Source organism: Engystomops pustulosus, chromosome 1, assembly GCF_040894005.1.
Source record: "Engystomops pustulosus chromosome 1, aEngPut4.maternal, whole genome shotgun sequence".
NCBI lineage: Eukaryota > Metazoa > Chordata > Amphibia > Anura > Leptodactylidae > Engystomops > Engystomops pustulosus.
In genome coordinates this window covers 181,181,651-181,207,655 of record NC_092411.1, presented here as the reverse complement: position 1 = coordinate 181,207,655, position 26,005 = coordinate 181,181,651, and the positions used below count along the sequence as shown (strand labels likewise).

Genomic DNA, 26,005 nt, shown 5'->3' with positions numbered 1-26,005 from the left:
GATTTCATAGTATTGTCCCATCTTACATTTGGATCATCAGTATCATAAATACTTAAAGGGGTATTCCCACAAAAACAAGTTTCTTAAATGTACTCAGGATAACAAAATAACATATTCTCTTATTAAATGATATTAACAAAAATGCAGCATTTCACAGATATGACAGATATTTTTTTGTCTGCTCTCTGCCTCCAGCCCTCACCCTTGCTTTCCAGGACAGGCACACACAGACAGACGCTGACTTCCTGCTGTTATGCATCTCATGCTTCTCATCATCTCTGTTCTGCCTCATCTCTTTCTATGTGTTAGATCTTGGTGCAATATTCAGAAGCTAAATTAAAGTGTATATAAAGCTGTACCCTTATAATATAAGAACATTTTCTTTCATGGGCAAACCATTTAAGGGGTCAGACAGATGCTTTGACAGGGTTGAGCAAGATTAGAAAGGTTGTTTTTTTTTATGAGCATTTTTATCTGTGGAATAAGTCAGATATTGCAGTACTGTCAGTTTGTGGGCAAGTTTAGTGCTGCTGCTACAATTAAAGCAGATCCTTTTTTCTGATCCTGTACAACAGATGAAAATATTTTAGGTCTTAAGACACCCTCTTTTGTTTCACGAGATTGTTATAAGGCAAAAAGATCACTTGTTAACAGTTTCAATCCGTTTAAGATACTAGATTTGTCAATTTACAGCAAATGTGAAACACAAGTTAAATGTTTATAAAAATAAGAAGGAAAGAGACCAAAGAAATTTTCTTTAATATATTTCAGCTCTATATTGAATCTCTGCCATGATCTTTTGCAAGGAATATGTTATTTTTGAGACTATTCTGAACTGTGTTAAAAGAAACTGCATCAAGGATATGCTCAGTTGTTGACAACGGTAATAAAGTTACAGTACAATTAAGGATTGTAGTGAAGATTGTATTTTATTAAAAGGCTTTTTTTTTTCCTCACTAAATAAATGTATCCTCTATCCAGGACAACTGTCCTGAAAGTCCCATAGAAGTGAATGGAGCAGGATATATGTTGTAACTGGATATTGTTTGTATCAGTAAATTTGACGAACCCATGCCTTAGACTATAAATATAGAATTACATGACAATGTTAATTCTGTAGAACTATCTGTATAACTGTGTGGCTACTTTTAAGAAGGCATATCTTTTGAAATGCTGCATCTAATGGCACCCTGTATGATACGGTCTGTCCTCATGGGACAATGATCTTTGGCCTTTGTAGTGATGATAGTATGCTCGGCATGTGATCATTTAGGTCAATGGTTGGCTGCGGAAAGTCGGAATGTCATCTTTGTACAAAACCATAGCATAAAACCAAGGTTTTATATTTTTGCAGAAAGACATTTAGCACAAAATGTGAATGAAGCCTTGGCAGATGCGCTAGACTAATGATTGAAGAACTGCCATGAATTAATGTGCAAGCAAGAGGGGCAGGGTATTCATGCTGGATCCCTATGAACGCAACACACAGATATCTCACTGGACCACGTGTGGAAATGGAAATGAGTTGCGTTTAACCCACCCACCTGCCTACCTACCTGTACATTGTGGTATATGAATTGGCAAAATATCAAATTGAGTCAACAACAAAACGCTTCAGTTATTTAAAAAGTTTAATCTTCAGACTTTATTTGAGAAATTCCAATTGTTCCATAAAACATACACTCCCTGAAAACCTATCTAGCACAGGTACAGGGATCACCTATGCGTTTCAAGCGTAGTATTACACCACATGCCGGCTGAGGGCGTATGGAGAGAGCATATTGCAGCAAACACCCACTGTCGGTGCTGACACCGATCGCGGGTGTTAACCCTGTAAATGCCTCCAACAAAGCTGCTGGAGGCACTTAAATCCTGGTGGCACATTGGCCCCCTCTTCGATACGATTGCCGCTCCCCCTGACGTCATCCGGGCGGCAATCGGTTGCCATGACAGCCTCTGGTCTACAGCTCTTTACATGGAAAAATAAAAAAAGCTATAGATTTTTTGAAGGTGGGGAATAAAAAATTTAATTCCAAAAAGGAAAAAGGGCCTCAGCGCGAAGGGGTTAATCATGGTCACGTTTAAAACGTGGTGATATGATGTTACCTATTCCCTGTACCTGTTCTGGATATGTTTTGTGGATCAATCAAAGCCTCTCACAGAAACTGCAATGGTTCAAAAATGGAGACTGTTTCTCAGTCCAGTATTGTAACCAACTGTCTGCATACAACTGCTTTGCTGGTAGTTTTATTATACCATGGTTTTTTACTATTATTTAACTTTGAATCTATTTTCATTAGGTTAGGGAGTCGGTTGTAATTATTTGACATTGGGGACTTATAAGATATTTTACTACAGTGAAGTAATTATCATTGGCATGCGTAGGCGTCAAGTGACAATACATTTTGTATCCTTGGTTAACTCTTAAGTACTTTCCCCACAATTCTAGTGAAGCAGTCTATTGACATACTTGCTAGTATTGTTTTCACATGCCACCAAATCTTTACTATGCAGAGGACTTTTTTTCTTGGCAAACATATGATAAAAACAACCTAAGAAGATGCAAAGACCCTTTTGTTTCATTTTTTTTTTCGTATTCTGAGCAATAAGTAAAAAATGCTTTCATGTGGTGTAGTCTGTATTAAGCCATTTTAAAGTAATTTTGCAATGTGTGAATATCTTTGAAGCTGGGTAGGTATTGTATTACAAAGGCTCCGCTCACTTCCTGAGATTCTGCTATTTAGACGGGAGCATTTTCCGAGTGCTTTTTCTGGACACGGGTATAAGATATGATAACAAGTGCAGCAACTTGAACTATTTGCTGTTGTGCTCTCGGCTAGTACATTTTTACCAGGATATATAGGGCTACGTTGTGTAATGTGGCTTCTTTCATATGATATCACAATAGGAGTCATTAACAGCTATATCTAGTTATTTTATGAATGTATATAATAATTATAGACAGATTGTCTCCATTCAATGATAGTTAATTGTGGTAGGGCCTGGCAGGTACACTCCCTTAAGAGCTTTTCCAACAGGCTCTTATGAGTTGCAATTATGTGTTAGATGGGATACTAAAGCATTAGCTGAACAACTATAGTACATGTTATGTTTAATAACACTGTTATTATATTTCGCTGTTGGTTAACAGGGACTGACAAAGTAATGTGAACAGAGGAGCAGTGGAATGAAAGCTAGAACAGCTGGCAATTTTTGTCTTTTCTGGATGTGACAAGGTAATCCCAGTACATTTTTACATAACTTTAGTATTGCGTATTAAGGTTAACAATTGATACTGACAAGGCTGACCCTTGTTGTAAATGTTTATCTGCACCGTGTTGCTGATATTAGAGATGGTTTTGGATAGTCCTCGCTATTTTAGTGTTATATGGAGAATGTTGCTAAATTGTTTGTTCGATCACACAATCTAAAGGAAATCTGCCACTGGTTTATAGCTATAGGTACCCAGCAGCATTAAAAGGTGACTATCCGTGTGAATACAGGGGGTCCCCTACTTAAAGGGAACCTGTCACCAGGGACCTCATTTTCACTAAAGACAGTTTGTAAAAGCTCATCACACCTGCAGTGCAAAATGCCTCTCTGCCTTTTCTAAGCATTTGCATTACAATATAATTGTGTGTTATAACTTACTCTTGCACCCTGACAAAATCCTGGGGTAGTCACAGGGGCTGGGCTTTGGTTTGGATGCATTTCAAAAAACATATGACTTGTCTGAGCTGCAGGCTGCCTCCATCTTTGTACTCCTGTACAGCTCCTCTCTCCCCCACTGATGTCAGCCTGACCAGGCTGTAACCTCTTAGAAGGAGCAGGAGGTGGAGCTGTACAGGAGTACAAAGGTGGGGGCCAAGCTCTGAGGAGTGAGTAACACGGACAAGTCACATGTTGTTTTTTTGAAATGCATCCAAACCAAAGTCCAGCCCCTGTGACTGCCCCAGGATTTTGTCAGGGTGCAAGAGTAAGTTATAACACACAATTACACTGTAATGCAAATGCTTAGAAAAGGCAGATTTGCACTGCAGGTGTAATAAGCTTCTGCAACCTGTCTTTATTGAAAATGAGGTCTCTGGTGGCAGGTTCCCTTTAAGGACACCCGACTTATAGACAAACCCAAGTTAAAGATGGACCGCTCTGCCCACTGGGACCTCTGGTGAAGCTCTCTGGATGCTTTACTGTAGTCCCAGGCTGCAATGATGATGTACAGTGTCCATATTTTCCAATGATGCTTCAGACACCAGGGCCTGGTTGCAACTGATACATATGCACCCTATAATCCTACTCCATTTACGAAAGGATAGCAAAACGGATAAGTGTATTAGGTAAAAGGTTGATTTGATCCAATTTTTAAAGGTTATTGACCACCCTTTTACAATACTAGCTACAGTAAAGTCCCTCTCTGGTGAATATTTCTTGCTCTGTTCTTTTTAGAAAGGAACTGTCTCCAAGGTATCCAAGTTCTCTTGTGATATCTAATATACTGTTCCTTGTGTTGGTCACGATTAAACAAAATACAGTGTTTGACATTCTAGCTGTTTTAGAAGGAACCACTGCATTTATGAAAACACCTACATTATTTCTTATTCTAACTGAATGTCTGAAAGTCTGAGATCTGAAAACTTCAAAGGTTTTCTGGTCAAGGTGCATTGAAGTTTAATAATTCTTTTTGATGAGTCAGAAGAAGAAGAAAGGGGCTACAGTTTAGAATATGCCTACTAAAGAGTACCTTTAATAAGGCATCAAAGTAAAAATTTTGAGATGCTTTTCCATGATGGAAGCTGGGCTTCTTTCCCTGCCATGATTATGCTGGCAGAGTAACACCATACCAAATGTGTTTAATTATAATTGTTCCTTTAATGGTTTGCATCAGACGCTCATTGTTTCTGAACAGATGGGATAGTTATTATAAAATACTATTGCACACTCCTAAACTGTTGGGAAGTTCATAATGAATAAGAATGAAGGTTAATGATAAAATACTACAATGTGTATATATTGGTAATGACTGTTTTCGTAGTAGTTGTTAAAACAAGAATCATGATGATAATAATAAATAATAATAATTCTTTATTTTATATAGCGCACACAGATTACGCAGCGCTGCACAAAGCATGTCAAATTGGTCCCTGTCCCCAAGGGGCTCACAATCTAAACAACCTAACAGTATGTTTTGAAGTGTGGGAGGAAACCGGAGTACCCGGAGGAAACCCACGCAAACACGGAGAGAACATACAAACTCTTTGCAGATGTTGACCTGGGTGGGATTCGAACCCAGGACCCCAGTGCTGCAAGGCAGATGTGCTACTCACTCAGCCACCGTGCCGCCCTTACTCAGCCACCGTGCCGCCCTTATGATGATAATATAATGTTTTATTAGTTGTAGCAGTGTTTTACTGAGATTCTTCCAAATTGCATAGCTTTTCCTTTGTATAAATTTAAAGCTATACAATGCTTGAATCATTCAAGATTGGTTTTGCTGTAGCTTTGTCAAATTATTTGGCTCGGGTCCAAACCTATTCTGCTTTTTCCCGGAATTATTATACAGTGGGTATGGAAAGTATTCACTCTCCTTTTCAATTTTCCATTCTTTAAATTATTTCAGCCAATTGTTATTAATGTGCACTCTGGACTACCATCTTGACAGAAAAAAAAAATTAAATATAGATATTTTTGCTAATTTCAGATCCTTTGCTCAGTATTGAATGGAATCACCTTTTGAGCTAGTACAGCCATAAATCGTCTTGGGAATGAAGCCATACATTTTTTTTCTCACTGGGATCCTCTGCATTCTTTCTTGCTGATCCTCTCCAGTTACCTTAGGTTGGATGGTGAACATTGGTGGAGGCCATTTTCAAGTCTATCCAGAAAAGCTTAATTGGGTTTAAGTCAGGTCACTGCCTGGGCCAATCAAGAATGGCCACAGAGTTGTTCTGAAGCCACTGCTTTGTTATTTTAGGTGCGTGCTTAGGGTCATTGTCTTCGGCCCTGTCTGAGGTCCAGAGCACTCTGGAAGAGGATTTCATCCAGGATATCTCTGTACTTGGCCGCATTCATCTTTCTTTCTATTGCAACCAGTAGTTCTGTCCCTGCATCTGAAAAATATCCCCTATAGCATGATGCTTCCACCACCATGTTTGACTGTTTGGGATTGTATTTGGCAGGTAATGAGCAGTGTCTGGTTTTCTCCAATACTGCCACATTAACACTTAAAACTCAAACTGTGTCACTTCAGACCAGAGCATCTTCTTGCTCAAAGTCTGTGATTCTTCCATGTGTTTTTTTGCAAACCTTTATGCAGGATTTAATATGTCTTACACTGAGGAGAGGCTTCCCTCGGCACACTCTGCTTAAATCTCCAATTGGTGGAGGGCAACAGTGATAGTTGACTTTGTGGAACTTTCTCCCATCTCCCTGCTGCATATGTGGAGTAATTTTGAGGTTCTTCTTTACCTCTCTTACCAAGGCTTTTCTCCCATGATTGCTTAGTTTGGATGGATGGCCAGGTGGAGGAAGAGTTGTGGTCATCCCAAACTTCTTCCATTTAAAGATAATGGAGGCCACTGCTCTTAGAAACCTTTAGTATAGCCGAAATTCTTTTGTAAACTTTGCCAGATGTGTGCCTTGCCACAATTTTTTATCTGAGCTCCTTGGGCAGTTCCTTAGACCCTATGATTCTCATGTGCTTTGACATGCACTGTGATGCAAAGTCGTATATTGACAGCTGTGTGCCTTTCCTAATCAAGTCCAGTCCGCTGTTCTCCAATACAGGAGCAGGATCAACCCAAGGTGCATCAGGAAATGAACAGCATGTGAGTTAAATATGACAGAATACTTATGACCATAAGATATTTTAGATTTGTTTAAAGGGGTTTGCCCATGAAAGAAAGTTCTCAAATTTTAATCACTTAGTGATGTTTAAACAATAAAGATAATTTTTAACCCCTTATTTAATATTTTTAAACAGTTTTATTTCTGTTTCAGCTCCTATAAATCAGCAAGGGTCAGTGTAAGATTCTACAGTGTGGGCGGAGGCTCTGAAAGCAAACACTTCATGATCCTTATAGTGCTATGAGATGCTGTGTGTTGACAATGTTCTTAGATGATCAGGGTAAAGGGTTATCTACACTGTCATTTAGCTTCTGAACATTCACTAGTATCTGACTCATAGAAAAAGAGAGATGAGACAGATCAGAGATGATGAGATACATGAGTTGCATATGAAACACAAACTCTCAGCTTTGTTACATCTTAGTTATAACAGAAAAAGAAAATAGTTTCTGTATTTGGACCAATCTGTGACTGGGTTTAGTGAATACAAAATGGTGTGAAAAGAATGGAGTCTTCCAATTGGGACATCTATACACATTAGTCACTAAAATATAACTTCTATTAATTTAAAATGGATATATATTTATCCTCCGGTGTTTTTAAAATTTAACAGTTAGTGGTTGACTATACTTAGTGGTTTTGGCTTGTTAAGGATCCAGGGTAGTGTAGTCTGCATCAATTATTACACATTTGTTGTCAGTGCTAAATTTTATATTGTTGGGTTACAATTCCTTTTTGAGGAATCCAAACAACTTGCCCGTGTTTTCACTGGATGGGGGATATATATCTCTTTCTCAAGCCCCACTTTTAAGTATAGAATATAAATTAGCCACTGATTCCTTTAACATATCGCTGTACTAAGCTGTGTTAGTGTGAAACCAGCTAGATAGTGTTCTATCTGCCTGGTAGTGATTATTCAGAAATTGGCTTGGAAGTCAGATGAAACCTCCCTTCCAACTCCCTTTAGTTTATGGGGCATATGCAGGAAGGATTGAGGCTAGTGTATTTGATTTGTGTAAAACTGACTGGCTCACTACACAACAATTTTGACTTTGTCACATTATTCCCAGTTAAATAGAAGTATCAACAACACTGCCGAGCTAAAAACTAACAATGCAGCCCCCCCCCCCCCCGGAAGGTTTCGCCACATGGCAAGCCGTCCTCAGGGGTATTGGGGCTATAATGCGGCGCCCTTTATAGATTTCCACTGTTATGTGTTAGGAAAGTGCCCTGATCGCAATTGCCAATCCAACAAAGGTAGGCTCCATCTTATGAGCCAATCAGTGAGTTAGGAGCTCACTGAGGTCCCATCTTTTGTATTTGTTGGTCCTCATCTTGTTTTTTAGGCTGGGCACAGTCCTCAATGGGGGGGTTCATAGTTTTGCGCTAGGGAATGCCTTCCCCAATTGCACGCCGTATCAGTAGTGCATATCCGCTAGCTTAGCTAAGCAGAGGGTAGTAAACTTGCATGACAAAAGAATTGGTCAGTATAGCTTATTAATTATACCGATTTCGCAAGATCTTCAATACATGAAGCTGACTTTTGCCATGCACGTTCACTTAGCTAAGCTAGCGGACCCTGGATCCATAACAACCCAGAACCACTAGGTATAGTCAATTAACTGACTGTTAATTTTAAAAACACCGAAGGATGAATATATATCAGTTTTATATTAATTAAGAAAAGTTTTTTTTTATTTTGGTGACTAATGGGTATAGATGTCGGAATTGGACAACTCTCTCCCTCTCAGCTATAACACACAGTCACCCCTGTTTTACCACCTTCCCCTGCTATAAAGATCTTATCTGTAGCTAGTAGTGTAATTCTTTACATGCTGCTTTCTGGCAGGAGGTGGTGTGTCTAAGCTCATCTTGTAATGCAGTGGGGGAGGGTCAGGAGGCAGAGAGCACTGCAGCTTGCAGACAAGAGAGGCTATTCATGAAAAAAATCTGCCCTGAGACAGGTTGGAATTATATCTCTATTTTATAGGGTACAGTTTGCGCTTCCAGACAGGATTATTTTGCTCAAAACTAGTGATCCTACTCCATATGATAATTATAAACTGAAGTTTGAGCATAAATTCATGCAAAACAGATTCCTTATTTTGACAAGTACAGTGTACATGCCAATTTGACAATTATGCCTTCCTCACACACTAAAATATGACCATACATGACAAATTTTAAGAATTTTAAGATAAAATGTACATTTATGTATAGAGACCCAGATGTTAGATCTACTGAGGAATTATATCTGTGAAATGCTGTATTTTTGTTAAAAACAGCAAATTAATTTAACTTATTTGTTGTGCTGAGTATATACAAGACTTATGTCTTTGTAGGAATAGTCTTTTAAGAAATTAGAAAAAATATCTACATTTCTGTTTTTTTTCCTTTCAAAATGGGGTGCAGAGTATACATTAATGAGCAAAATATAAACTTTTTTGATTTGCTGCAATGAAACAAAGAGTGAAAATGGTGTGTGAACAATGGTGTGTGAACAAAGTTTACTACATTTAAATAAAGCTTGGTCTACTGCCTTTTTTCCATGTTTTAAAAAGAGCCTATCTCGTTAAATATAAAAATTTTTCTGTTTTCACTAAAACGGTAATAACAACCTCACAGACCCTGTGCAAATGAATAATAACAGAAACCATACGGAAATCATAAGAAATCATAAAGTTCAGCCGAGGACAGTGGTTTTTTGTTTTTTTTTCACACCGCGATATAAAATAGATTAAAATGTGGTATGCTTGTAGCTACTGCTGAACAATGGCATGACTGTTTCCACGTCGTTTACATACGTGAACAGTGTTGGCATATAATACCGAATTTGAGATCCTTTGGCTCCACCAATATTTTTGTTGTGTCTCTTTCACATTTCAGATGTTTTTTTTTTGTTCACAAGCACATAACACAAAAGTCTGAAACTTTTTACCCAGGGTAACTACATTTTGTCAGGTGTTTTTTTGTCAGGTTTTTTTTGTGTGGCCAAGAATAACTTACTTGTGTTATCTGTGTTTTTTTTTGTACATTTTTATTGGGCAAATAGTAAAAGGTGACAGACAGTAATCTTGTACATCTGAACTGCAAAGTAAGATGTATGTCATAATGAGTCCTGCCTTATAAAAATTGGTGAAAAAATGGTAAAAAGTCATATCACTCTGTATTATATTTTCCTCCAAAAAGAAAATATAACTGTGGCGCAATGTGCACCAATCTTGATTACCTGACTGGTGTTAATGGAAATCAACCACTTAAAAAAACCAAAAAAACGGGTGAATATACTCACCCCTGTTTCCATTTGATCTATTTCCAAATATTGCTTAGTTTAAGTTATGATTTCAATTATTGTTGGGGCATTTGGTTCCAGCCAATGATTTTAATAGACATGGTTTGGCTACTAAGAGTAAAATGTGTATAATGAGTGTCATAGCTACCTCCATTTCCTTATCTTCATCCAGTGTGGTTGGGAATTGAAATAGGGAAGTTGGGGTTGCAGTGGCAAAGTAACCTAATGGGAATCTTTTCAGAAGTTCCTGAATAGCTTTCCAAAAAAATGTATGGACAAATGTGACCAAATACACTGATAAAGGTATTTGTCAAGTGCACTGCGCATATGTTGCCGACTGCATCAGTTTAAAAAACGGTCTCTCTTCACTTTTTTGTTACAACATGTTTCACCATGATACTTCATTAGCCATTACAGGTGGTCCCCTACTTAAAAACACCCAACTTACAGACGACCCCTATTTACAAACGGACCTCTGGATTTTGGTAATTTACTGCGCTTTTGCCTTAGGCTACAATAAACAATATAACAGTTATCAAAGATCTCTGCAAATAAGCTTTATTGTTAATCATGGTTCTTATGACAACCCAACATTTTTAAAATCCATTAGTCATAGAGACCCAAAAAAATTTGCCTGGAGCTACAATTATAAAGTGTACAGTTTTGACTTGCAGACAAATTTAACTTGAAAACAAACCTGCAGAACCTTGTACTGCCTGTAGTGTCTTCTCCTTTAGTCTTTGTAATCTAAGATATTGTGAGAAGGGTTGTCATACTTTCACCTTAGTATGTAAGCATGAGTTGGTGCCGTGGAGTGTCAATGCTTCTCTTGTCTTATGTCCTCCTTAAATCAGATTCTAGGTATAAGTAAATTTTTCTTCGAAAATGTCATGTCTTTGATTCTGTTTGAAAAATCATTGAATAAACAAACAACAAGGTACTACTATTTCCTTTGTGAAGAAAGCATCTCCACAGTCTGAAAGCATAAAGCTTACAACAGACTCCCATCTCTTATATACTATCTATATTCTTATGTAGTCCCATATATCATGGTGTTACAGGAGAGCCTTCTGTGTTTAGAATGCTCTTGAGTCCCACATAACCTGAAGGAAGCCTTTTGATTTTAGTGTGAGTGCACCGAACTTTGGGGCAAATTTATCAAGCTGCCTAAGAGTAAGAATGTGCATAGTTGCCCATGGCACCCAATTACAGCGCAGCATTCATTTTACCAGTGCACATGAATATTTTAAAGGGGAGCTGTAATTGGTTGCCGTGGGCAACTAAGCATTACTTACTATAAGGGGCAGATTTATCAACCTCCCTCTTTTTTCTTTTTGAGATATATCGGACTGTGTAACCATGATCAGTAGCACCCTTTTCCAACTACTATATGGTCCAGATCTGTTTTGTCCAAAAATCAAATCTAGCAAGGAGATAATGTGTACACTTGTTCACACGCTAGAAAACCGTGCTAGTTTAGCCATCTTTCATCCTTTTTTCCTGTGTAGGTGTCTTAAATATTAAATATGAGAATACCCCTATAACATGTGTTACCACTGTGGCACAGACTGTTTTTACAGTGCATTACAATAGTGCAGTGTATTATGTTAGGAATCAAAGGATGTATGTCAGTGTCCCCTTGTGAGACAAAGTAATTATATACAATAGTGTTTGTATATAAAGGTGTTTGTTTAATAATATGGAAAGCCTTAAAAAATGGTAACATATATTTTGGAACTTTCACACCCATAACAACCCAAAACTTTAAGGGAAAACAATTTCCAAATTGACAAATTGTAGTTGTGCATTACACAAAAAATATCCTTGAAGTGATCAGTAAGTTTTATGAAACCCAAGTTTTTGGCAGGATGTTTATGTCCTCACATTTATTGTGAACTTTTATTTATCTGCAATTTATCTCATTGTTGTAGCAGTTTTTTCTAGTAACTATTAAACAGAATAGTACTGGTTTTATAGAAACAAGGGTTAACATAATAGACTTAGGTCTTGTTTTGTACTGCTTACATTGATCATCAGATTGTTTGTTTGTTTGTTTGTTTGTTTGTTTTTTTTTCTTAAAGGAAATCTACCATCATCAAGCATGATATATTAGGGACGCTTACTTGTAGATCCAAGCATTGTGACTGTTATGATTTTTCTTATTTTTGTTATCCATGGCCTACTTCCTTCTAAAATCAACTTTATAATTATGCTAATTAGCACTTCCCTTCTCACTGTGTATCGCTGCCATGAGATTACAGATGAAGAGAACTAGTATTCTCGAAAGCTCACCATCAAATATACTCAGTTAGCCTCAAAAAGGTATCGCCTGATTTCTTCACTCTTCTTCTTATGAGATTACAGAACGAGGTGGAAGGGGGGACGTGTCAGGAAGCATGGGGGAGGGTGTAAACAGTATAACAGCCTGGTTTATCATGCTTGACTTGGGTGGTAAATTTTATTTAAGTGGTGTGTCTTTCATTTTTGAGTTATATAGTTGATTAATTTTTCGAAGATGCTGTGGGCACTCTTCTTTAATTACTTTTCTAGTCATATAAGTTAGTTTGCTCCTTAAATAGCAAAACGCCTAACAATAGACAATGCAATTTACTAGCAATTTTTGGTGTTTACAGTTTCTTTTCCTGTTGAACCATCCGAGTACAATGATTACAATGCTAGAAACATGTGTAACCATTGTAATGTTTATTTTAAATGTCATCTGCTATTTATGCTCTTTAAAGTTACTGAGAGTCATTTTGTAATTTTTCTTTATTGAATTACAATAGTGTTCATATGTAAAGCAGGCCAGTACTTTATTTTCAACGCATTTAAATTATTCCTAGAAAGCGTTTTGGATTGCATTAAAAGTAAACTTATTAAATAAATTAATGAGTCTCTACCAGCATTTTTGAACATACAAAACGGAGGACACTTAAAATTGTAAATACATTTAGAGAATGTTAAATGTTTAATTCATTTTTACTTTTTGATTGTCAGAAAAGCAGTTTGATGGATCTGTGGGTCTACTGTCTGAGTAGTTACATTCAAATAGGAATCATTGTTTTTATCTAACAGTGTTGGGTCGTGTAAGCCATATTGTTAGTAAATGTAAAAAACAATTAAAAAAAAAGTTTAACAGAAAAAAACTTATTCAGACAAAAATGATTTTTTTTATTTTAGGAAAACTGTACAACAATTTTGATATAGTTACATAAGTAATAACATTTACGGATGTTACTCTCAAGTAGGTCTATAACTATGTTGCCCAATCCACATTTAGGATCACTGTTTTTGGAGAGTATGTATGATCTACACCACTGCTTCAGCACCATCCTCTGTCTACAAGCATGACTGAGGGTTCACTGAGTGTTATTTTCTTCTTAGTCTGTACATCCTTTTATATCATTCCTGGATTACTTGATTGAATTCGACCACAACCGTCTGTCTTTTGTTGATTCTGCTCTGGGTTGGTGACCGTTAAGTTAGCTGAGATGTACAAATTACTCCTGCTCTGCTTTGTGTAGATCTCATGAAACTGGTTCAATCAACTTCTAAACTACAACTGTGACATCTCTTATAAGGTTGGTCTGCCGTTTCTGCCTTGCTTTAAGTCTAATTTGAATCTTTTTGGTGTTTATCTCGACTAATTTGATTTATTAACCATTTGCCTGTTTTCTAACGATCTGTTGTGCTTATCAATTCTGTACTGCATTGACATTTTGGTTCTGACCTGCATTTGTCAACTTCTCTTCACCGTCTTTGTCGCTGAGTTAGCATTTTGGTGCAGAAAGGGAACGTCGACCAGTTGTTAACTCGCGCTTAGCGTAGGGTGGGAAATAAGGTAGGGAGTGCTGAGACGAGGATTCAGCCTTAGTGCTCACTGTCTGTGACTATCTGTCCAGCACGGTTTATTAATTCCCTTTAATGCTTTACATTTGATTTGTATAATATGGAAAGGTTCTCCCAATCTTCCAATAGACTTATTAAACTACATTTTACAACCACCTTTTACCGATCTCTTGTCTCAACTGTATTAAAAAATATAGTTGAAAGGAATTTGATGGCATATATGTGGGAATATAAGGACAGCAAAGTTTTCATTTAAATATGTACTTTCCAATAGTGACTGAAAACAATGTAAACTTAGACTTGGGCCTCATGTCCATTTGGATACAGAGTCAATATTGCATTATCATGCGATTCATTATATGGTTGCAACAAACATCAAATAACCCATTCCATTGCCTATTTTTTTTAATATGAGCGGTTAACTGTTCTCAATTACGAAACCAATTGTCAGCCCTCACGGGCAAGGTCCTCCTTCTGCTTGTCTCCTAATCACTGTGGATTTGTATTTGCATTTGTTCTGGTCTTAATACTATGTATGTGAACCTCTTACTGATTGTACAGCACAATGGAATTAATGGTGCTCTATAAATAACAGAACAGTATTTCTATATGAAACCTTTTTTTATACACCAACTTTTTAGGTAAATGCTGGCTAAAACTGGATGTGAAAGTGAGCATTTACTATTATAATACTAAATTAGTCATGAAGAAGACGTGTAGACTAGTCTAGTGTTTTCTAGGTAAATAACACCATACAGTTATTTTACTTTTCCGTAGATACAGTAATGTGTCCCACAAAGTCTTTGATAAACACAGTAATTCAGAAAATCTTTAGTGGAAAAACACGTGAAATTCTGCTTTATGCTTTTAGCGTTAAGAATGCTTGGATATGAAGGTACAGTGTGTGTGTATAAATGTGCGTGTATGTATATATGCATGTGTGTGTGTATAGCAAAAAAATAAAAATTAAACCAGCAGCACAAGCAGAATATTGAGAAAGGCTTCTGGGAGCAGCTGAAACCTAGTACCCTCACTTTTTCTGCATCTTAATTTAGTGTGTTGTGTTGCCACTTTTTGAGAGATGTACACATAGTCCACAACAGATTCATCAGTATCATTATTTAGTTAAAAGAAATGCAGCTATAATTAAAAAGCCATGAGTGGAAAACTAAGTACACCCCATAAAGCAATAACTTGATAGCTTATGGAACAACATTTATCAGAAATATTGTAAATTAAAGTAATTATTTTCTGTATGACTTTACTCTGATTGTTCTGGAGAATTTTGTTTATCTACTCTGCAGCCTTGCTTTAATTTGTAGAGGTATAGAAAATGTATGCTCTCTTAAGGTCTGAACTTTGACTGGGCTATTGCCATAGATGGGTTAATGTGCCTGTAATCACTGTAATGGTTCATCCAAGCTTTAGCTGTTTTATATATACGTGCATACAAAGTTGCCCAGGTGCTGTGGCTGCAACCCCCTCACCAACAACACTATGCTTGGAATTAGGAGTTTGTGTTTATGGAGGTCACACTTGCTGATGGCCAAATAATTGAAAACATTTAGTTAGGATCACCTAGATATACTGTTACCGTTAAGACAGCATATTTTTTACTATGCTTTAACATAACAAGAAACAAGATTGGAATAAATGAATCTTGACAATTAAGCTTTTAAGCTTAATGGTAAACTTGGAAAGGATACATCTTTTTTCATCTTTCACATTAAATGGCTTAAATATACGAAATGTATTAGTTTGTAAACAAGTGCTCAATACAGATGTGTAACACTTGACAGATAGAGGATAGATAGTGAAATGTATAGCACAAAAAGTCAAAGCTATATATGAGCAGATGCTATACATTATACAAGTGTTTAAGAAATAAAATCAGGAACTGCTCAAGTACTCACCAGAGGACACAAAGAGCATTGTAGTAAAGATCCAACAGGGAAATCAGTGCTGGTATAAATTGATCCTATCTTACAGTTGTATGAAGTTGAAGCCATCTCTTATGCTCCATGTATCATTTTAAAATGACTCATGGTACCTTTTACTAAGCGCTCACACTCCCTACAGCTCAAAAGCCTACTCCAGATAATAGCTTTGTGATTTCGCTCCACTTTAGGTAGGCCAACTCTGAATTTTAAATGTTAAAAAATACATTGAATAAAAGTGTTATAATAAAATACATAATGCATAATATTTATGTATATACTCCCTAATATTAAACTATACATACTTTCATTACTTTAATTTTACTATTGATGCCCAAAGGGAATGTGTCATCAGGATTTAACATTTTTCACCCTTCACCCTCCCTGTGAGCTGACAATGTTATCCAAGCAAATCTCCAAAGCAGAGAGGAGATGATGATGATGACCATGACAAAATGACAGGAACTTGAACACTGTGAAGACTCTAAATATTTTTTTAGTTTTCAAATTAACTGAAAATGACTAATATAAATTAATTCCCTGGTGTGTGACGATTGTTTTGAAATTTTGTATAGGCTCGGGCAAACTGAGAAACTATGGCGATGTGTTTTATTATTTTTAAATATTAATATTTTATGTTTGTGTCACACATACTCATACATACCGCAATACTTATGTTACACTAATGCTGCATACACACATACATGCAATACAAATGATAGACTAATTCTGCAGACACACGCATACATACATACATACATGCATGCATGAATAAATAAATACATACATGCATGCAATACATTAATGCTGCAGGCAGACGTACACACATACCTGACACACTTATATTGTGTAAACATAAACTAATACAGCACACAGTTACTTACCATTATCCCTGGTAGTGGAGGCAGAAGTGTTCTAGTCAATGCAGGGTGTCTGCAGGTGACATGCAGGGAGGAGGAGGCGTAGGTAGCAGAGTAAGCAGTTTCTTCTCCGTCCTGTGATCAGAGTGGACATGAAACCTGGGAGCTTCTTTTCATTCTCTGCCCGACTGCCACAGGAGAGGGAAAGTGTAGCACAGCAGGCAGATGGATGAATTCAGTGCTATAATGTGAGCCCCTGCAGACATTAGAGTTAGTAGCTGTGCCTCTCCCCTCCCTCACTGACCCGACCACTGCACGAGATTGAGAGCGAGGCACAGCTCTGGGCACTGTCTGTCTTCCCTGTCTTGCGCCCCCAGTGGTTCTCTCTGGCCAGCCCTGTCGGACAAAGGCAAGTCCCACCTAGTGGTAGAAACGGCCATGATTGTGACATTATATTCTCATTGACTACTATATCTGCAACAGATTTTGTGCACCAAATTCTTTAACTGGTGGAAGGAATGGTATTACTGAAACATGTTGGGTCAGCTGAGAAAGCTACCTGTAGGTTTAGGTGTAGGTTTATTCTACACTTAAACTTGTAACGGGGGCTATTCATTTTACAATGTTCTACTATATCTATCTAGGCAGAAGCCTTCTATATCCCTGTATACTGTAACTGCTCATCTTCCCTAGGAGAGCCAGACATCTGTGTTTGAGGTAGACACAAATGCTCAGTCTTACATGTCTCTCTGTGCAGAGGCCACCTGGTGTGGTGAGCTGGCCACCTCTAAATCTGCAGCACTGCTTCTCATGGAAAATACTAAACATGTGATAATAGAGCGGTTACTACAATCTCGCTTGTTTATTATCTCCTCTGATGAGCAGAGAAGTTTCTGGACGTTCAGAGGTAGTACACTCGCCACACCATGGATCCATCTCTATGAAGCAAAGAGAGAGAAGAAAGACTGATCAACACATTCTGTAGTATTCACAAAGTTTTAATGCAACTAATCACGTTGTGGAGCAGGTGTGATCAAAGAAGGTGAACCCACAAATCACCTTATACAAATAGCTTACTGACAGTTTTGTTTAAAAATCTTCATCTTCTCCTTTATTAGTAATAAAGCTAAAAACATATAGAACTAACCAGTAATAGTCCATGATTCCACTCCATAGCATGCAGACAGAGGCTGCGTTCAGCGAGACGGCAGCATACTGAGCAATGTTTCGGAGGCTCTTCCTTACCCGAAAGAGGAGGCGGAGCCTCTAAAACGTTGCTCAACGTTGCGTCTTGGTGAACGCCGCTTGTGTCTGCATGTCGTGGAGTGTAATCATGGACTATTACTGGTTAGTTCTATATGTTTTTTTAGCTTTGTTACTAATAAAGAAGAAGATGAACATTTTTAAGCAATACTGTGTTAGTGGTATATCATCACATTCACACAAAGAACAAACGCAACAGATTATGGGCTTTATATAACCATGAGCAAATGCAGCTTTTTTTTTTTCGCATACAAAAGCTTTTCTTCACATTTAGGCTAGATGTCCACAACTGTATGTGATGTGCACATAGTGTCACTAAATGCAATACTCTTTAATGGATCATTAGAGCATGTCCTAGTTAAAATCCGAGCATACAATATAATACAAATTTGTGAAAAAAAGCATCCATAGGAAATATTGGCTTGCTCTTGTGCATCCTTCTTAAAATTTTAAAGGGGCATCTGCAAACTCTTGGGAACTTGTGTAAAAATCTAATTTAACATTATGCAATAAATCTCCATGAATTTGGTTTGCTCTGAATTGCTTAAAAAATAATTTAAAAAAAACTACTGTTATGCAACAGATTGCTTAAAAAGGCTGTTCTAATAGTAAAGTAAAATGATACATAAATATGATCATTCTTAATCCAAGGAAAGTCAAATCTCAACAATGGCTGTTTATATTGATGAATGTTGGTGTACACCTGTGAAGAAGACGCATGTTTTTTATAGTATTGAAAACTATTTTTCTGTAACTCTGGTTGTGGTACATTAGTTTTCTGGTTGGTAACTTCTGTGTGAATGAGTGTGAATGACTTCTTATTCTACTTCTCTCATTAGGCCGGCCACCTAATGCTCTATTCTCTTCTATCTCTGGGAGCTGTGTACCAAAACCAGGGAATGTGCTGTTACAATGTAAAGATATGTAATATACTATGTAATATATGTTATGTTCTACTTACCTGCAGCATGATGGGTCTGCTCTGACCTTATAAGAGGCAGGCCAGCAGCAGCTCCGGTGTTTTATAGGGGAAGCTTCAGAGAATTGTGGGTATTTCAATTGTATAAAAGGTGTCACTGACCAGCAATCTGGTGGCTTATGATTGTGGAGATTTGTGGTTTGCCTTCTGCTGGTCTGTGGAACTACAAGAGCCTGGTGTTTATTGAACCTGTTATGTTATATATGAACTTCTCAAAAGAAACTCCTTTGGATTATATTCATCAAGCAAAGCCTGGTTGTGCATTGAAAAGCCTATGCCTCACAACACCAAAAAGGTGCTACAATAAAAAAAAGGATAAAATGCCTGCTTCTTAAATTGTAGCGAATCATGAATCAGGAGTTTGACATTCGGTTTTGATTGTTGTTTGTAAAGCCTACATAAGATTATTTATAGCTTCTTTATCTTTGTAAATCAATCAGTTGGTGCTGAGAGGTACTTTAAGGATGTGTAGAAAGGGTGAGCAATTGACACACTTCACTAGTATTGAGATTTCAAGGCTGCAGAAAGTAATGCGGGGGGGGGGGGGGGGAGATGTAGTATGTGACAGTCACACATTAGATATTCTGTCTGTAAAACACCATCCTGTTCTTTTGTGCTTCTGTTCTCTAGACCTGGAGGGCAAGGCTGGAGAAAACAACATCCACACTATGTAATCTTGAGACATGCCTTTTCAGCTATTCTGTCTCTTCTGACCTCCTTTATATATTTCTTCTTAAAATGAAGCTATTTGCTATGTTTACAAGATCTAACTAAAACCGACTATAGTTTGGTGTTAGATAGAGACCATATTTCTGTTTACTTTGATATCTTACATAAAACTGTACATTTGGAATTGTAGCCCCATGACAAGAATTAAGGAAAACAAATAAACCTCTTCATATTTTATGGATAGGGTAACAGTGCGCAAACTGAATGGATATCTTCCAAATGCCATGCCACAGCAAATTTGTTTGATATTTCTGATTTAAGTAATTAATATTTGTTGCATATTTCTTGAATATAAAATCGATATCCCGGCTTTTCAATCCCAGTCATAGTAAAACATTATATTTCATAGTATAACTGTATTCTAGAAAATAGAATAAGGGAATGTATTGTAATTCCCATTCTGATTGTTGTTATGACAACATAACATTTGACATATTACTGAGGTAGGCTTATTTCAACCCACACGATTTTATGACATTTATTTAATGGAATATTAAGTGAGTATACATTGTTAGGATATGGTTAAATTGCATTATAGGGAAACTGAGAAAAATAATAATTTAGGAAATACTAGAGTCTGAGGCTGCGTGTAATTTTTTGAAGCAACTTGGAAAAGTTTGAGAAAATTGAATTTGCACATTAACACCTTAGCGCTCTGCGCCGTAGCTGTACTGCGCTGAGTCCCGCGATTAGCGCTCAGCGCAGTACAGCTACGGCGCAGAGACTATGCCGGTTCAGCGCTGTATAGCAGCCGAACCGGCATCGCTAGCCGCGGGATTTCAGCGGTAATCTACCGCTGACATCCCCGGCTAACACCCGCGGTCGGAGTGGGCTCCGATCGCGGGTGTTTAACCCGTTAAATGCCGCGGTCAACGCGACCGCGGCATTTAACATGTCTTCTGGGGGTCTTTACCCCACGATCGCCCCCCCCCCCGCACCGTTTTCGGGGGGGCCGATCGCTGTTTTGGCTCCTCTGGGGTCCGATCGGGACCCCAGAGAAGCCTTGGAGGGTTTACCTTTAAGATGGCGTCTGTGACGTCATCTTAAAGGCAAAGTGTCAGCCTATGCATCTGCATAGGCTGGCACTGATAATACCCTGCAATACATTAGTATTGCAGAGTATTATCAAGAACAAGCAATCAGATGATTGCTTGTTCATATCCCATGGTGGATCAAGTAAAAAAATGTAAAAAAAAAGGTTTTTCAATAAAAAATTACTTTATAAATCACTAAAAATGCCCATAAGCCAGAAAACATATAAAGAGACATATAACGCTCAAAAAAGTCTAAATCATAACACAAACCCCACATATATAGTATCACCGCGTCCGTAACAATCCATAGAATAAAACTAAATAACTATTGAACCCATATGATGAACGCCGTAAAAAAAAAACGTCAAAAACCCGCCAAAAATTATGATTTTTACCTATTATATCCCACTACAAATGCAATAAAAAGTGATCAACAAAACATATGTACTCCAGAATGATATTGTTGCAAAGAACAACATGTCCCGCAAAAAACAAGCCATCAACCAGCTCTGTAGCCAAAAACGTAACAATGTTATGCCACTTGGAAGACGGCGATGCAAAAATGATAGATTTTTCCCCACATTAGGGTTTTATTTGGCAAATTTAGTAAAACATAAGAGAAAATATTAATGTCTGGTATCCCCGTAATCGTATCGACCCATAGAATAAAGATAACAGGATTATTAGGATATACGGTGAACACGGAAAAAAAAAAGAAGTAAAAAATCCAGTACAGAATTGATGCTTTTCTACTCATGACCTCAAAAAAAGTTCCAAAATTTTCAACAATAGGTGATACCAACCCCAAAATGGTAACACTGGAAAAAGCATCTCGTCCCGCAAAAAAAATGCCGTCACATGGCCCAAATAACAGAATAGCGAAAATTTTATAGCCTTCAAAAGGGGGCAACCAGAAAACTAAAATCCTGGCAGCTGCAGGGTGCTCCTTCCCTTCTGCGCCTCGCTGTGCCCCCATAACACAAGTAACGGCCACGTGTGGGGGGTCGCTGCATTCAGGAGAAATTGTAGAACAAATTTTATGGTGAGTTTTCTTTTGGAAATGTGTAAATTTTAGGGCTAAATGAACGTATAACCGACAAAATTTGATAAATTTGAAATTTCTAAATTTCACCGCCATTTTGATTCAATTACTATGAAGATCTCAAGGGGTTAACAATCTTTGTAAAAGCTGTTTCTGATAGTTTGAGGGGTGCAGATTTGAAAATGGGTTGGTTATGTAGGGGGTTTTGTTGCTAAATATGTAAAATTTGATTTCAAACAGTATTTATCCCCAAAATAGTCAATTCCGAAAATACGGAAAATCGCTATTCGATTTGTAGGCCGCGTGACGTCAAAATAAATTATCCAAACATTTCAAAAATTATGAAAATGTAAAGTAGACAAATGGGAAATGTTATTCTGCAAGTTATTTAGGTGGTAAATCTATCTGCCTGAAAACGCGGTGATTTAGAATTTCGAAAATGGCAAATTTTTCTAAAAATTCATCATTTTTTTCTTTTTTTTGTAAATAAACGCAAAACTTATCTGCCAAAATTTACCACTAAAATGAAGTACAACATGTGGGGAAAAAACAATCTCAGAATCGCTTTGATAAGTAACAGCGTTCAAAAGTTATTACCACAGGAAGAGACACTGGTCAAATTTCAAAAAAAAGTTGCGAGCCTTAACCTGCAAACAGGCTGCGTCCTTAAGGGGTTAAAAGAAAACCGGATCACAACAAACACTTATTTAAAGGGAAACTTTCATGGAAGCACTGTACAGCAACATTATGCTGGGAGATATTGCAAGAGCTGAGCGACTTGCCTTATTGGGAGAAGGATCGGAGAAGGCAGTTGGTTGTGCCAAAAAACTGTTATTGGAGGGGTACAACAAGCTATAGTTAAATACTGTCTAGGACACTTATTAGGGTTATAAGAGTAAAATGTCTTGTCAAATTGTTTTAAATCCTGTTTAGTAAGTTCAGCTTATTTTATGGTTTTAGATATCATAAACTTCATTCAGCAGTTTCTGTAACATTTGTTCTCTTGAGGTATTTTATTATTTATTTATAGAGCACCATTAAATCCATGGTTCTGTACAATCAGTAAGGGGTTCACATACATTACATAAAACAAATGCAAGTACAAATACAAAATTACAGTCACCAGGAAAGAAGTGTAAGGAGGACCCTGTCCATGAGGGAGGGTAGATGGGGGCACACGGTGAGGGAGCAGAGCAGTGCACTGATTGTAGGTTGTAGGCAATCCGGAACAGGGGGGTTTTCAGGTTACATGTGAAGGATTGGAAGGTGGGGGATAATCTGACACATTTTGTTAGAAGGTTCCAGAGCAAAGCGTCTGCAGCAGGAGAGAATGGTCAACAGTGTCAAAGGCAAAGGACAAATCAAGAAGGATGAGAGCAGAGTAATGGTGTTTTGCCTTGGCAGACGGTAGATCATTGGAGACTTTGGACAGGGGCAGTCTCAGTGGAGTGGTAAATGTGGTGTTTTTTTTTACAGAAAAAAAATGTAAAATTTGGTACAACCAGTTTCTACATTTTCTTGCACCACTGGGAGACTAGAGCGAGTAGACTTTTTGGGGCACATTTACTACGGGACGTGCCCCAGTTTTCTGGTGGGCTTTGCATGTTCTTTTAGGTGCATACTGCTTGCACAGGTTTGAAGTGTCTGCTTCACATTTGTGTCGCACGCTACACAATTCTTCACACAACACAAATTTCTGCAGTGAATGTGCACTGAAAAAAAAAAAGTTGTGCACTCTGTCGGGGCAGTACAGAGGGCACCAGATTCATGAAGCACGTGCACCAGAAATCTTACAGTAAAGGATTATGATGGCAAAAAGTTACAAATTTGGCCCAGACACCAATTTAACTGGTAATTACTACAGTGCTCCCCTGATCCCTACCATCATAAAAAGTTACTGCTACCACCTGGCTCTTACTGACTACGTTGTGCTTTTGGTGCATTATGTTCCGGTAAGCTCTCCTTTTTTCCTGTTATCAGTTATTTTCTACTCTGCATTTCAGACATTATGTGAATAAAATTTTTATATTCCATGGATCACATTTATAAGAAGTGTCCTAAGGTTAGACAGTGCAGAGTTAGACTTGACAGTCTTATACAGCACCAGATTTATAGATGTGCCTGGTGCTGGGTGATAAATCTAGTGCAGTATTAGAATGTTTTATCCTACTCTGCCTCTCCTATTAGTTGGGTTACTTTGCGCCAGAAAGATAGGACAAAATTATGTCTGGTCAGTGTTTTTTTTTCTTTTTTGCACACGGAATGTTTTGCCATTAGACCATGCCCCTTTTCATAGGCCACGACCCTTTTCTTCGAGCTAGTCGTAGAAGTGCCATAAACATTTCTAAAAACCTTTGTGTGCACCACATTTTATAGGTTTTTAGTGCAAATTTAGAATTCTGTAGTAGACCGATATTATAAATCTCACCCAACATTTTTAAATGCTTAACTCCAGAGAAGAAACTCTACAGTTTCTCTAGAATGATTTTACTTTGCAGAAGGTTAATTCTGCTATTTCTATTCTCCTTAGAATTTGCTGTTATACCCTAAAATGTTTTTGGCATTGCACTATATTTACAATATTTCTATGTGCCCATAGTAACTTTAGCTCTCGGAATAAATGTAGTATTTACATACCTAATTCTTTGATTTGTAGGCATAAAATGTAGCTGTGTTCATTAACTTCATTATATTGTGCTTTGCTTCTGGATGTTGAGTACAAATATTCTTAGGGGAAGTTATGTTTTTGCAATTTTTTACATTTTAATTGCCAATCTGTTTGCTCATGTAAAACATAAGTGCAGCAATTGGGATTCCTTATAAAATCAGATTATAGATCCCACTTTGTTAAATTTAAATGTTACTTTTCAGCACTTTAAAGTAAAAAATAAAATTTTAAATTACTCACAGCATTTATATAGCAACAAGAACCACTTTTACCCATCAGAATTGACACTAATGGTGCTGGCTGTTAGTTTTGTGTTGAGAAACGAATATTTCTCATGCAAGTCAATATTTAACAAGAGAAAAGGTAACTGACTCCTATAAATGCCAATAGGCTTTAAATAACTGAAGAGACAAAGAAATTAATTTATGTTGTGGAAGTTCATTTTTTTAATGAAATATATGAAATATATGAGTGTGTAATGTGACATTTTTCAACAGAAAGAAATTTGAATTGTTTAGACATTCCCTTTTGGTCAAAAGGTAAAACCTTTTGGCAATAGCCAAATGTGTGCTCATTTAGACCCATAATATGGTTTGCAAAACAGAACTTTGCCACATTTTTTACATTTTTTTGTAATTTATGTTGATAAGAAGGTCTCATTTAAATGCATTGCAATGGATTTTTGAGATTTTTTTTTCTGATTACCTATTTATAGGGTCAAATCAACAGGTTGTGGATTGAGTCCTGGCTCCTTTACTCATCAGTGCACTACACTGTAACATCTTTTCTGTATGCTTGACACAGTGCGTAAAGATGCAAAAGAATCACGTGACTGATGAATATTATAACACCATCAACAGGAGAGGCCACCACACTGCAGCCCTGCCACCCAGCTGATCACACTACCATTGATAAGATATGTATTTTAAGATGTTGTTTAGAATATAATAATACTCCTCTACTTTAGCGTTAAGTAATAAAAATAGTAGTTCTCTCTCTTCTTCTACTATTATGGGTTGTGGATCTCTGCCTGTATCTACATCCAGGGACCATCCCAACAGTCAGTTATTGGTTAAATGGGCATGTTTTTTGTCTGCATCAGAATGGAAAAAAGGGGTATTTGAGGTTGAGTACTATTTCATTTATGTCTTATTCATGTTATTCTCTGACATTTCCTTTTCATTCATAATTTCCCCTTAACAACCAAAATGGGTAATGGGAATTCTAGTTGCTGAACTATATGTAAAACATTTACATTAATACATACATTTGGAAAACTACTAAATTTTATCATGAACATAACCAAGATCCCTTGAGTAGCTACATGAAACCTATCCAACTCAATCCTACACTGGGCACAATTCCAGACAGATAAAGAGAGGATAGGGGATTTGAGTCAATCTACAATGATTGTACCTAGGTGGCTTTGCAATATTTTGTCTACCAAATAGAATTCATAATATCATCCTTATTTTGAAAACCACTTTATCATAAAATGATAAAATTCTT

At 37.2% G+C, this 26,005-nt stretch overlaps 1 protein-coding gene across 6 annotated transcripts in view; it reads left to right on the top strand.

The window, feature by feature from the left end:
* CSGALNACT1 (chondroitin sulfate N-acetylgalactosaminyltransferase 1) overlaps positions 1-26,005 on the top strand; it is a 216,997-nt gene that overhangs the window by 79,148 nt on the left and 111,844 nt on the right. For 4 of the 6 annotated variants that reach the window (XM_072114277.1, XM_072114260.1, XM_072114266.1 and 1 more), the window contains one exon: positions 3,152-3,236. The exons of the other annotated variants lie outside the window; for them this stretch is intronic. The gene's annotated coding sequence lies outside the window, so the exon portion shown is untranslated. The remainder of the gene's footprint in view (positions 1-3,151; positions 3,237-26,005) is intronic. 6 annotated transcript variants of the gene reach the window in all.